At 53.2% G+C, this 12,597-nt stretch overlaps 1 long non-coding RNA gene across 1 annotated transcript in view; it reads left to right on the plus strand.

The window, feature by feature from the left end:
- The window catches only part of LOC112481566, a 4,491-nt gene extending 1,916 nt beyond the window's left edge, over nt 1-2,575 (plus strand). The window contains exon 2 of the long non-coding RNA XR_003046935.1: nt 2,307-2,575. This is a non-coding gene — a long non-coding RNA (uncharacterized LOC112481566). The remainder of the gene's footprint in view (nt 1-2,306) is intronic.
- Nucleotides 2,576-12,597: the final 10,022 nt, after the last annotated feature.

Genomic DNA, 12,597 nt, shown 5'->3' on the forward strand with positions numbered 1-12,597 from the left:
GCTGCTGCGCGCCCGCGTCCCGGATTCGCCCTGGGAGCCCGGCCCAGGGGCGGCTTTCCAGTCAGGCGATGACCTGGACAGCTGCGTCCTTAAAGGAGCCGCGTCCTCGATGTGAGGGAGCGTCTGCAAACTTCCCTTCGCGATGCGCATATCCACTCGAGGACACGCCGGCCAGCTGCGGAGGAAAGAGGAGATTGAGATCTCCAAGGGGTCCCCGGATGCCCCGTGGGCATCTCTCCAGGCACGGGTCCCGTTGGTTTCCTTGGGGCTAGGGCCCGGGGCCGGGGGACAAAGACCACCGAGGCCTAAGGATCCCCAGAAGCGTCGCAGCACAGTGACTATCCACCGAACACTGCTCTCTGTTAAACGCCTTACAATTGGCTAGTTCGGGGCCCTGGGCGGGGCGTCCATCGAATCTGCCCAATGAGCTGACTCCGTACAAACGCTCGAGAGCTGGCCCGACCGACGGGAGAAGAAAAGCGGACGCTCCCTAACCCGGGGACTGGCCGAGGGGGGAGGGGCACCAGGGTTGTGAGCCGGCAGCAGGGGTGCAGGCGGGGACTACCCAACCCACCGCGCGCGTGCAGTCAGGTCTGGGGCCCACCCCCAGCCATTGTAAGAATGCTGGCCCTTCTTAACTTCACTGGGCGCCTCCCCGTCGGGTCGCCCCTAGCCCCAGTATCCCAGGCCCACTTTGCTGGTCAGACCCCAACTCTGAGTAGGTAGAGGGCGCATCCCAAGGTCAGCCCGCTCCGCCCGTGGGAGCTTCGGGATCAGGCAGCGATGGGTGTGGAGGGCTCCTGGGCCAAGGTGTGCGGTGGGGGGCGCTGGACTATAGATACGACTTGCATTCATTCACTCCTTTCCCTCCCTTTTCCCTTTCTTTCCCTCCAACAAGCTTCTCTCTCCCTCCCACCTTCCCCCAAAGTACCTCTTTGGCCCTGCTGAGACTGTTGGCTTCCCCAGGGGCGGAGACCAAGCGTCTGGTGTCCTATGGCCCACATCTGGCCCAGTGCTCTCAGCGGATGCTCAGTAGATGAATTCCATGTGCTCCCAGCTATCCCGTTACTTTGGGGAGTAAAATGAGGCTGGGGGTCTACTGGGTTTGGTGGCTCTGCTGGGCTGGGGAGTGTGTCTGCTTAGTGTACTCCTGGTCACCAGTGGCCCAGAAAGAGGACCTGGCTATAGTGACCGGGGTCCCAGGTGACAAGCCAGAGGGTCTGGCCCCCTTGAGCAGAAAATGAGCATTCCAAATTCCTCCCAGACTCTGAACTCCAAAGGGGCTGCGCACTCCTGGGTCCCCACAGTTGGCCCAGGGTGGGCCTGGCCTGGTTGAGATTGAGAACTGCCTCTCAGGTGTCTCTCCACCCCTTCACCTAGGCAGCTGCAGTTCTTAACCTCAGGGTGCCAGGATCATCAAGGGCTTGTCTGAGATACCCATTCTTTGGTCCCCAAGCCCTGGTTCACTAGTTCTGAGTGGTCCTAGAAGTGTGCCTTATAGCAAGTGCCCCAGGTGGGCCTGCCACGCATGGCTGCTAGGCTACACTTAAACCAGCTTCCTGTTGAGGCACATGGGCCTTGGGTTCCAAAACCATCTTTCTCATTTGGATGCCCGGAGGTTTGTATGAGGCTTTTTGCGGAAGACACCCAACAAATAGCAGTGGTCAGTAGAAGGTGGTGGCCATTGCTGGAATAAAGAGAAGAACTAGGGGACCAAATGGGCTCGGCATAGCCAAGGGGCAGGAGGAGGCCATGGCTGTCCAGATAGGGGTGGCCTGGAGGGTAATGAGGGGTAGGTATAGTTTTGGGAGGCGACTGGATGTGGCATGTGGTTGTGGAGGGCCTGGGACTGATCCTGTGGTCCATGGGGAGTCATGGAAGTTTGTAGAGCAGGAGACCCAAGACAAGGTCCTAGGGTCCCATGTTTGTGTGTGGTGAGGGGATATTTGGAAATGGAAAAGACATGGCCCTTCACCCCTGGTTGCTGAGTTCTAACCAGCAGAGAGAACTTCCATCCTGGTGAAAAATGGTGTGAGGCCCAAAGGCCCTCATGCTGGGAGGAGAGTGTTGGGACTGGTGGAGGGAGAGGGAACATTTACCCGGAGGGTGGGTTGGAGAACAGCAGGGGGTGGGCAGAAGACTACCTCAGATCTGGTATCCTCAGCCCAGAAGCCTTCTTTGAGCAGCCTGCACCCTCACACACATGTTCTTGGTGATGCACTCTGGGTCATCCATTCATCTGTTAGCTCACAGACATTTATCCAGTATTGACTTGGGCCTTGAAGAAGCACACTGCTGTGTTGTAGATGGAATCACATGGCAGTGCCCAATCACAGGAGGCAGCATCCAGGAGCTGAGAATGGCCCCCTGATGACAGCCAGCACAAAAGCAGGGACCTTGGACCTTCAATAGGAGCTGGATAACACCACAATGAGTTTGCAGGAGATCACCAACCCTCAGATGAGGACTAGAGAATGCAACCCCAGACTTTTGAGGTTGCGAGCAAAGGAGCCCACTAAGCCTGGGCTCCTGATGCACAGAACCTGTGATAATAAATGTGTCTTGTTTAAAGCTGCTAAGTTTGTGGTGATTCGTTACATGGTAATAGTTACCGTACACCTGGTTTAGACATGGTGGTCAGGAAGGTCTCTGAGGGTGTGATCAAACTGAAACACAAAGGAGGAGCAGCGCACAGCTGTTGGAAAGCTGGGGAAAGAGCCTTCTGGGCAGAAGGAGCTGGAGATGGGGAAAAGCCCTGTGGCTGGGGCAGAGTGAGGAGGGGGGCCAGGGGAGTGGGGGCAGGGGGAGGTATAGGGGTCTAGAACAAGCAGTCAGGAGGAGACCTCGCATGACATTTCCAGTGTGCTGGTAAGTTTGCTGTGTGTCCAACGTGTGGCAACTCCAGTGGGGGAGAGGGGATTTGATTGAGTCCAACTCCCTGAGTACAGAGGAGAAACCGAGGCTTGCAGATGGCTTTGTGCAGAATCAGGGGAAGGATTCTGGCTGATTGTGCCAATCATGTGCCCACCAGGTGGGGAGGGGAGTGGTAGGTGTGATTGAGTACTGTGTGGAGTAGGGGCAGGCCCGCCCCCTAGCTCCCCTGGGTGCTTGCTGGCAGCCAAGCTGTGGGCATGTAGGTTTGTGTGCAGGGGCAGCTGCTACAAGGGCTGGGTTAAAAAGGAAGAAAATCCACATGCAAAAGAATGAAGTTGGATCCCTACCTCACACCACATACAAAACTAACTGAAAGGCCTAAATATTAGAGCCAAAACTATAAAACTCTTAGAAGAAAACACATGACACTGAATTTGGCAATAATTTCTTGGCTATGACACCAAAAGCACAGGCAGCTAAAGAAAAAAATTGGTAGATTGGGCTTCATCAAAATTAAAAACTTTCATGAATCAAAGGACTCATATTAACAGTAGTTAAAAGGTAATGGACAGAATGGGAGAATATATTTGCAAATTACATATCTCATGAGGGGTAATATATAAACATCCCCTGCAACTCAACAACAACAAAACAACCCATTTCAAATATGGACAAAGGGTTTGAATAGACATTTCTCCAAAGTAGATACATGAATGGCCAACAAGCATATGAAAAGATGCTCAACGCCATTAGTCATTAGGGAAATGTAAATCACAGCTACCGTGAGATACCACCTGACACCGATTATATGGTTATTATCAAAAAGTGGAAAATAACGAGTGTTGGCAAGGATGTGGAGAAATTGGAAGCCTGGTGCATTACTGGTGGTTATGTAAAATGGTGCAGCTGCTGTGGAACAGTCTGGAAGGAGGGAAGGTTGGGGGGCTGGGAGGGGCTGGACCTATCCCCCTGAGCTTGGGAACCATCCTCAGAGGACAAAGAGCCCCATATTCTACTCTGGGGGGTGCATGCAGATTGCAAGGGGTGTATTGGGAGAAGCGCTGGACTGGTGCTCACAGTCCCCTCCCTGAAGCCTCCTTCTCCTCTGTCCCCTGGTGCCCTCTGCCTCTTCCTTCTGCTCCAGCTGCACTGAGGACACACTCTGGGTCCCTGGGGGTCCCCCTGCCCTGCAGCTCAGCCTAGCCAGGCTGAGCTTTTCACAAAATGTTCCTGTGTAGCAGCGACTTGGCAGTGACTCTGGTCCTACTGCCCCCCTTCCAAAGAGCTCCCTTTCCAATCTTCCCAAGGGAACCCTCTCACTCCAAAGGGCTAGGGCACCCCTCAGATCCCTGCCTGGCTCCTCGGTCTGTGGCCTGGCCCCACAGGGCACAGGAGTGCCTTCTAGTGGTCCCAAGCTGGGTTGCTGGGGCCGCGTGAAGGTGTTATGCCCTCACATCTATGCACATCTGAGTGAACCTGGTCAGTGGTCTCAAGTTTGCTGGATCCCATACATTAGAACAGAGTAGGAGCAAAGTCTGGAACCAGTTCTGCCTGCTTGTGCCATGACTGTGGATTTGATTGCTTCTCCACACCCCAAAAGAGAAAGGTCATTGAATGCCATCACTGCCAACTGCTAAATCTCCAATATCACCAAAGAGAGAGAACATGACCAGGCTGAGCACCCAGAATCTGGTGGTGGCAGACCTCCTGCTATGTGTCCTTCCAGCTGCTACTGCTGGTGGGAACCAAGGGAAGGCAATCTCCATTTCTGCTCCACCCTATCAGCTATCAGATAGCTGAGCCACTGGGACTAGAAATATCTGAGTGTCTTCACTAAAAGTAGAAAATAAAAGGACCTCCTGGTGAAGCTGGGATGTCCCCTCTACTACTGTGCAGAAAGAACCTGGCACTAACAATTTAGCTCCCAACCCTCCTGAAACAGAGTGAAGAAGGCCATGGAGCAGAATGCATGGAGCGGTGGTCTGCATTCTCTCTCTAGACTCCTTCTCACCACCTGGTCATGCATGCCTGCGTGCATAATTCATCCATTCATTCGTTCTCTACCTATTTATTGAGCATGGGGCCAAGGAAGGGTTTGTTTATTTTACTTTACTTTAAGGTGGGAAAACATGTTTGCTACAGCAGAGAGAGAAGGAGAGGGAGAGGGAGAGGGAAAGGGAGAGGGAAAGGGAGAGGGAGAGGGAGAGAGAGAGAGAGAGAGAGAGAGAGAGATTGTTTTGGGCACACCTGGAGGTACTTGCCCCCATGTCCCACAGGTGCACACATCCAGGGTGGCATTTCCAGAGCCCTCAGCTCAGCCTCAGCTTTGGTCCAGCATCTCCCCCAACACCGCCCCAGACTCGGCCCCCAACATCTAAACGAGGCTCCCAGAATCCCAGAGCTGCTGCCAGCACCGTCATTGCCCACCAGGGCAAGTCAAGTCCTTTCTTCTCTGTCCCCTGCTGCAGCCAACTCAGCCTTAAACGAGGAGACTAAGATTCTCTTCCCTACCCTACTCCAGCTCCCGTACACCTGCACCCCTTCTTGCCTCCAGGCTTTGCTGCCTTCTCCAGCATGCCCTCCCCTCCCCCAACACTGCAGCCAGGTAGCTCCCTTCCACTTGCTCTTAATCCCAGCCTCCTTCCCTAGCTCCTGGAAGCCCTCCCAGCTTGTGCTATGACCATCTGTTTGGGGGTCTGCCTCCCAGCCTGCACCTAGATGGGGAGGGAGTTCAAAATAAGTCGGGTGGAAGAATGCAGGAAAACAAAGCCTACTTGGCTCCGTTTATTCTAACGCGGCATCAGCGAATCCCGAGCCACCAGGTGGCAGCAAAGCGCCCGCAGTTCCCATGGCGGCAGAGGCAGGAAAGGCAGGTTCAATCCCTTGCCGGCATCGCCCCATTATGCCGCAGGGCAAGCAGCACCATGCCAGCTGACTTCGTTTGTTTGCTCACTCATCTGGATAAATAAGCATGTGTTAAAAGGAGACTTTCTGTCACAACTGGATAGGGACAGACCCTATACTTTGTACCCATAGAAACACAGTTCAAACCTGGCCACGCTACTCATTTGTACCCAGATAGTGTTACCTGCCAAGTTTTGACACCTGGTGGATTCTTTCTCCAAGACTTGGAGAGGTGTTAAAGTAGCCACCTTGGCCCAAAGTGGTGCCTTTCTCTTTATTTTAATCGGAAGGATTTTACAAGAAATGGGAATGCCTCCTTCACTATAATTCAACGTTATTTAATGCAGACATGTGTTTTCCATGTCCCCACTCTGAATGATGTGCTTAGAGGGAACACCAACATGCTCCAAGGCCATTGTGACACATCCACTCCAAGTTTCCTGGTGCTCTGTCTCCATATCCTGGACTCCAGGTTTTAGTGATGCTCAAGGCCAAGGGTGTGTGCCCCTGAAGCCAAGCCAGGTCTTGGTCCCTGGTTGCCTGTCCCCAAGGAAGGGGGCAGTCTTGGAGGGGCAAGGCACCCTGCCCAGAGCCCTGAGTCAGGGAGGTCATCTCAGCCATGTCAGAGACTCCCCTGCCACAAGGCCAGTCCCGCCATTTTTCCTGTCACTTGGGGCCCTGTCTACTAGGGCCTGTCTCAGGGGCTGGCAGCTATGCTTGCCACTTCCTTGGCCTTGCCCGCCAGCTCCCCATCTGGCAGGCTACAATGCTGACTCAATTCCAGTGCGCCTTCTCTAGGTAATGAGCTCAACCCCTGATGGGCCTCCAACTTCATATTTATTCTCTGTCCCCTTTGAGACAACAGATGATCACTCAACATATGTTCATGCTTTGTGACCAGCTCAGAACAGGGTACAAGGGGTCACAATTGAAAACCCATCCCTGCCACCCTCAGAGCCAACAGTCCATCAGGGAGACAGCTGAGCAAAGGGGAGCCTGTCATACAGTGAGGGAGGAGGGAGGAGATGAAAGGCCTCACATACAGGTTAGGGTGGTCCTCCTGGAGGCAGGTGCCAGGAGGGCAGGGAGGAATTTTCCAGACAGTGATGGCAAAGGATGCAGTAAGAGATGGAGAGGCTGGAGAGTGACTCAGAATGGCCAGGGTGGGCGGATGGGGTTGGGGGTCCAGCAAGGAACTCAGATATTATCCTGTGGGAAGGGAAGGTGGGAAGGGTTTTAGTAATGTGGGTGGATTTGTATTCTAGTTAGATCACGGAGTGTGCACAACAGTTTGGAGAGGTCAGACCAGCAGAGAGAGCAGCTGACTCTTGACAAAACTGGGGATGGGGGCATTTGGTGGTCTGGACAGGGTTTCCTGTTGAGGAAGAGGAGAGAAGTAGATGGGTGGAGGGACATCTAGGACTTGGACTTGCTGGGGTAGGAGAGCAGGAGAAATCAAGGGTGAAACTTGGTCTTGAGGTTCGGCAGCCAGGTCCCATAGGGTATGCTGAGGTCTGCAGGTCCACGGAGTTGGGGTGAGGGGTGAGCCCAGTATGGGGCATCTTAGGTTCTGGGTGCCATGAGATACCCCATGTAGTTGCCGACCTGGGCATCCTTGCTGTGCAACTGTATCCAAAGCCCCAGGATGCAGGAGACCATCCAGGAGGGTGTCTGAGAACACCAGTACTCACAGTGGCAGTGAGTGGCTCCCACAGAGGAGCCAGTGGAGGAGCAGACATAGGGTAGGAGGGAAGTGGGGGCAGCACCAAGGAAAACAGAGCAGTAGAATGATGGCCACTGGGAAGGGCAGCAATACGTAGGGTGGCCGACCCGTCCCAGTTTGGTTTTAACATTAAATGTTCCCTCCCATTTGACCCAGTGATTCTGTTCTTAGGTATAGGCTCAAAGGAATTGAAGCCAGGCACACACACGCACACACACACAGACACACACACACACACACACACACACACGTGCATGGATAATCATGACATTATCATTCACAACAGCCAAAAATGGGGACAACTGCAGGTCCATCAACAGACACACCATTAACAAACTGTGGTTTACCCACACAATGGAATATTAGTTGGCCATAAAAAGGAAGGAAGCTTTGAAACACGCCACAGTGTGGATGGACCTGGAGAACATGCTGCATGAGAGAAGCTGGACACAAAAGGTCACTCAGTGTTTGAGTCCACTCACGAAAAGTCCAGGACAGGCAAATCCACAGAGACGGAAAGCAGGTCAGTGGATCCCAGAGGCTGGGGAAGGAGATTGGGATGTGCATGTGACTGCTTCATGGACACAGTGGTTTCCTTTTGGGGCATGAAAATGTTCTGGAACTAGGCAGAGGTGGTGGTTGCACAACACAGAGAATGCACTAAGGGTCACGGCATTGTTTGCCTAAAATGGTTACAATGGCAAATTTTATGTTTTGTGTATTTTATCACGATAATAACAACAAAAAAGCCCTGAAATCTTGCCTCCTGGGAACTCCCTCGGTTCTGGGCAAGCCAGGATGGCAGGTCCCTTACCACGCAGGGGCTGTGAGGGGAACACGAGTTTTGGTGCAGTGGAGGCAGCTGGTGACTTTAGCAGACCAGCTGCCCTGTATGGTGGGGCAGGGGCCGGGCCACAGGGTGAGGGGTGGGCAGGAGAGGGGCCATGGAAACAGCTGGTGGACCTGAGCAGGCTGGCTGTGAAATGGGAGCAGGGCAGACAGGAAGCTGGGAAAGTACCTGTCAAGGGAGCGAGTTTTGTTGTTTTGTTTTTAAATTCCGGCAATTTGACATGTGTTTAAATGCTGAATGGAAGATCAGTAAGTGCAATGCACTGAAAAAAAACCCTTTTATTCTAAATGGGGATGACCTAAGAAGAGGTAAGTGATCTTAATAAATGAAGCACTCACCAAAACCAATTAAAAAAACACCAAAACCTGAAAAGCTAGTTGGTTGAGGATGACTAGAGATTCTTAGACGTGGAACCCAAATCAGGGATAAACAGAAGGGGAAAATGGGGCCTGCCCAGGATGAGGCCGAGACTGTGCATGTGGGGGGACTGGGCAGGGCCTGGGGGATGGGCAGAGTGGGGTGCCCATTCCTGTTGTGTTTCTAGGTCCAGATGGGCTTTGGTGGGCCTCTCTGTGACAGTCCTGTGGGGTGCATATGTGAGCAGGAGAGTTTGGGGAGCAAAGATAGCGAGGCAGATGGTGGGGAAACCCCACAGGATGCCCCTCCCACCCAGGTTCAGCGGCAGCCTCAGATCCTAACCCCGCTGTCCCTTGAGGCGCCAACCTGCCCAGGAAGAGGGGCAGTGCCCACATTCCGAGATCTATCAGGGTCCGTGGCCAGGGGCCTGGGTTCTCACACCATCTGCCCTGGACTGAACTGTGTCCCCCAAGTCCAAATGTGGAAGCCCTCACCCCCAATGTGACTGTTTGGAGATGGGACCTTTAGGAGGTGACTCAAGTTAAATGAGATAAGGGTGGGGCCCTAATCCACTAGGATTGTTAGCCTTATAAGAAGAGGGAGAGAAGTCACCGTCTGTCTGTCTGTCTGTCCATCTGTCTCTCCACCATGTGAACACACAGTGAGAAGGCGACCGTCTGCAAGCCAGGAAGAGACCCTCACTAGAACCAGACCATGCTGGCACCCTGATCTCAGCCTCTAGAACCACGAGATATAAATGTCTGTTGTTTATAAGCCCAGTCTGTGGTATTTGTTATAGTGGATTAAGACACCATCCAGGCTTCTCTGAGGCCTCAGATCACACAGGCCTGTCTGACTGTCAACTGTCCTTCCATGTGTCCAGCCTATAGGCCGCCTACCACAGGGGTTGCTGTTTAAATGGCACCTTTGGTGGCCTGTCATGAGGAGAGCAAGAGAACCTGGCTGCTCAGTCTGAGCAGAGGGCTGAGGGCTGAGGAGTGGGTGCCTGCCTGCCCAGGGGAGGAGCAGGAGGCAGGATGCAGAGGGGCCGGAGAGATTCTCGAAGCAACTGCAACATCCTCGAGCAGCAGCCCTGAGGCTGGGGGATGTTTTATTTAGGTTCACACTCCAGGTGGTCAACATGCTGCAAGAACTCAGGAGAGGCATGTTGAATGAATAAATGAATGAATGAATGGTGTAGGGTTCTTAGAAAGGAGGGAGTCTACCTGGGAGGATTCAGAGGTCAGAGAGCCTGGAGGATTTGTTTTCAAGACCTCCCAGGAAGGAACAGGGCTCCCAGAGCAAAGAGGCAGGGGAGGAACTTGGAGCAGAGAGGAAGGGTGTTTTGTAATGCCTGGGGCTGTGACAGGGGGGTATTCTGCCTGGCTTGGGACAGGTCTCCTGGCTGGGTGGGGGTGTGGAGTGGTGGGGAGGGAGTGTGAGGTGAGAGAAAGCCCAGCCAGTGCACCATCCTCCAAGATCTTGCATGCTTAATGCTCAGGGAGTCTGGGTAGGCCACAAGCCATGGGGCACAAAGTTCCAGGACCAGTTCTCCCTTGACTGGCTGGGGGACCCTAGGAAGATCATGCTCTCTAAAGCACCAATTCATACAACTCGAGGGCAGCTGTACTAGCCTGACTCTGCTGCAGATTCTCTTCTTGTTCTGGGCTCCATTCAAAATTGGCCGATGACTGGATTAGAGTAGTAGTCCCTAGTGTATACACTGCCTCACTGCCTCCAAAACCCAAAGGTTCCACTAAGCACTGTGCTTTTTTTTTTTCTGGCAGTGGGTGCAACATATAACTTATCCTTTACCTTGAAAGAGATGTCTTAGCCACCCCCAAGCACTGCACCCTAAAAACTTCATCAATGAGTCATGCCCACGCAGGCTTACCAGAGACTCGCCCCTCTAGTCTGATGATCATCATGTCATTGATGTGGAGGAACAAAATGCTCTGAAGGATGGCTAAGTGATCACGGGCAAGGCTGTGAGTGCCTACCAGTGTCCTTCCCAGGTGACTGAAAACTGCTTTGACCCTCTCTTCTAGTGGGGATTGGAGAGAACACAGTCACCAGATAGATTCATTTACAAGGTGCCAGCACAGCATCTGTGGTTGAAGTTACAAATATACACCAGGATCCATGTGGTGTTTGCAGGGACTGTACTGGTGAATTCACTGGGCTATGATGAGGACACTCCTCCCCCCACCCCCCCTTTGTACCTGACATCTGAACGTGACTATCTTTGCCAGACTGACTTGGATGTCATGTTGCCTCTTAGGTACAGACTCAGCCAGAGAGGAGGAGGGGCATTTCTGGGGGCTGTTACTTAGCTTTTTCCACCATAATGGCTTCAGAGTGGATGGAGAGTTCCCTCTTGGAAAATCGGAGGCTCACTGCTCTCTCTCTTTTCCCGAGTCCTGGGATGGGTCCCTAACACTTTAGTCAATTAATGAAGACTAACTGGAACTTTAAGCAAAAATAATCAGTCAGGATGGTCTATGGGAGGAGCTAGGGCTTATGGAAGTTCTCACACTCTACAAGCACCCTACAGGAAAAATTGTTTATAATGAAGCTCTATGGTTCTACCTTCCCTTCCCCTTCATTAAATATCCCTTCACCTTGACACAGGCTAGAGTATGCACGTGGCTTGCCATGTTTGCACGCACTACGTTGCAACCCCCCGCCACCCTGAATAAATTCTGTTTAGTGATGAAACACCGAGTCGATATTATTTTTCAGTAGATACAACCCTTGACCCACAGCAGTGCAGTCAGAATCTGGCGGCATACTTTGTTTCCACTGTTGAAACGTTTGTATTGTATTTCTATTTGTGACAAGATACACTGTTTTTCCATTTCTGGTAGCACTTTATGGTTTTTGTTTTTATTCTAGGTCTTAATTAATTAGACATTCGAACAAATTTAAAGAGAAAACGTGGAGCTGGAACCCCGGGTGGAGGGTCTGGGCGTTCGGGATCACAACCCTGCTCGAGCGTCGGCCTCTGCTCTCTGCTGCCTCCTGGTGGCCGCGTCCTGCGGGCAGGGCGCCCTCACTTGGGCAGTTTTCTGTTCACGTTTGCGGGTGCAAACTGAGTGCCCACTCCGCGCCCAGGGCCCTTCCTCTACGCTCCCGGGGCTCAGGGACTAACCGGAGACACGGCCCTGCTCCCGAAGGACTCCCGGACGGCTGGTGCTTTGGGGAAAATGGCGAGCGAGAGGCTGGGGGGAAGAAAGTGCAGCTGCTTCTGGGCTTGGCTGAGCGCTGAGCTAGTGGGGACCCCTTGGAGGAAACTGGGCTCGAAGCCGCACCTGCAGGTGGGCTGGGTCTGTTGGGCTCTGGGTACAAGGTTCCGCCAGGACAGCGGGGCGCTGACCTCCGCGCCCTGACCTCCTCCGCACCTTGACCTTTTCTGCGCCATGACTTCCTCGGCGCCCTGACCTCTACTTTCTGACATCCCTGACTCCGCTTGCTGACTTCCTCTGCACCATGACCTCCGCCCTCTGACCTCTTCCAAGAGCTGACTGCTTCTCACGGACCGTGCCTATTGAGATGCTTGACGAGGGGAACCTGCAGTTACTCCTCGTGGCCACACAGGGGCGTGTTTATGCCCGCGCACTCCGCGCAGGAGGGGTGTGGCCAAGACAGGACTGCAGGTGGACCAGGTGCTACAGGTGCCTTAATACCTGACTTGTGCAGTTAGAGGCTGGGCTGCTGCGACTCCACCCACCGATGACTTAAACTCGAGCTTCTTCGGCTTTAGCGGCTACAGAAACTTACATTTGTGTGCAGGGGTGTGTGTGTGTGTGTGTGTGTGTTTGTGTGTGAGGGAGAGGAGAGGGAGCGAAAGAGGGAGAGGGAGAGAGAGAGAGAGGGAGAGAGAAAGAGA

The sequence above is a fragment of the Pteropus alecto genome, unplaced genomic scaffold, assembly GCF_000325575.1.
Source record: "Pteropus alecto unplaced genomic scaffold, ASM32557v1 scaffold44, whole genome shotgun sequence".
NCBI lineage: Eukaryota > Metazoa > Chordata > Mammalia > Chiroptera > Pteropodidae > Pteropus > Pteropus alecto.